This window comes from Rhea americana, unplaced genomic scaffold (genome assembly GCF_003343005.1).
Source record: "Rhea americana isolate MKP2758 unplaced genomic scaffold, rheAme1 scaffold_683, whole genome shotgun sequence".
Lineage (NCBI taxonomy): Eukaryota > Metazoa > Chordata > Aves > Rheiformes > Rheidae > Rhea > Rhea americana.
Genome location: NW_028186849.1, coordinates 33,128 through 34,438, shown reverse-complemented (window position 1 = coordinate 34,438; position 1,311 = coordinate 33,128). Strand labels below are relative to the sequence as shown.

Here is a 1,311-nt window from a genome sequence, read left to right as displayed (position 1 = left end):
CCAGCTCGCCGGGGGACTCGGGGGTGCATGGACGGGCTCTGGCATGCTGGGGGACTGCAGCAGACTCTGGGACATGCAGGGCTCTGGCATGCAGGGGGTGCATGGGGGGGGCTCTGGGGTGCATGGAGGAGCTCCAGCAGCCCAGGCGCCCCGGTGAGGGGTGTCCTAGGGCCCCGGGCACCATTGGGAGGGGAAGGGGTGCAGGCCAGCTTGCCCCATGCCAGGCCCAAACACCTGCAAGTGCTGGTCCCTGGGGGTGGGGGACCGCCCCCACCTGCGCCTGCAGCTTCCTCCCGAGACGAACCCAGGCGTCCGGGGCCCGCTCCGCACCCAGACCCGGGGTGGGGAACCGAGGCACCGGGCTCCCGCCTCGCTCCAGCCCCCGGGGGCTCGCGGGGTGCCGTCGGGGCGCCGGGGGGAGGGGGGCAGCGCTCGCGAGCAGCCGCCCCTCGCCGGGAGGCACCGGGAAGGCGGGGCCGCGGGCGGCCGCTCCCGGGGGGCCGCGTCCCACCCACGCCGCGGCATGAGCTCATCGCCCCGGCGGAGCGCGCACCCCCTCCGCTCCCACCTCCGCAGCGGGGCCCGCCCAGGCTTCCTCCGGGGGCAAACGCCGGGAATTCGGAAAATAAACAAGGGCCCCAAGCTCCGCGCTGCGAGTCGCAGACGCTGGAGCCGAGCCACCTGCTCGGACGCCTGGGCTCTCCCGCCACGGCCCGGCCGGGACGCCGGGGCCCCCTCGATGCGCCGCGGGCTGAGCCGAGCCCGGCCGCGCCGTGCCCGCCTGGCGCCGGCGCCCCGGGGGGGTCCCGGCCCCGGGGGGGTCCCGGCCCCGCCGCGCCCCGCCGGGCCAAGCGGGCAGGAAACCGGCTTTTCCGGCCCGCCGGGTCCGGGACCGCCCGTCGGGCCATGCCCGGGGGGGCAGCAGCGCCCCGGGGGGATGGGGGGTGGGTTTGCAGCCCCCCTCCCGCCCCGCCTAACAAAGCTCTTCGCGGCGGATCCGTGCCCGCCGCCGCGCGCCGAGGGACCCCGAGGGGCCCCGGGGGGCCGGGGCTGGGAGAGGACCCAGGCGTCCGGGCGTCCCTCCCGCTTGGGCCGCCGCCCGCCCCCGTCCCAGCTGCTCTCAGCTGCTGCAGCAGCATCGCGGGACGAGGGGCCGTGTCCTGTGGGGGGGCGCAGCAAGCTGCCTCCCACCCCACCACCCCTCACAGACCCCGGCCCGGTGCCCTGGCAGCGTGTCCCGCGGGGCTCCCATGTGCGGGGCCGGGGGCTGTGGAGGGCTGTGGGGAGCAGAGCCCCCGTCCCTGTTACTGG

General features: G+C 78.1%; 1 protein-coding gene across 1 annotated transcript in view; it reads left to right on the top strand.

Annotated features, from left to right (window-relative positions):
- Window positions 1-1,311, top strand: part of LTBP4 (latent transforming growth factor beta binding protein 4) — an 18,023-nt gene that overhangs the window by 4,012 nt on the left and 12,700 nt on the right. The window lies entirely within an intron of this gene.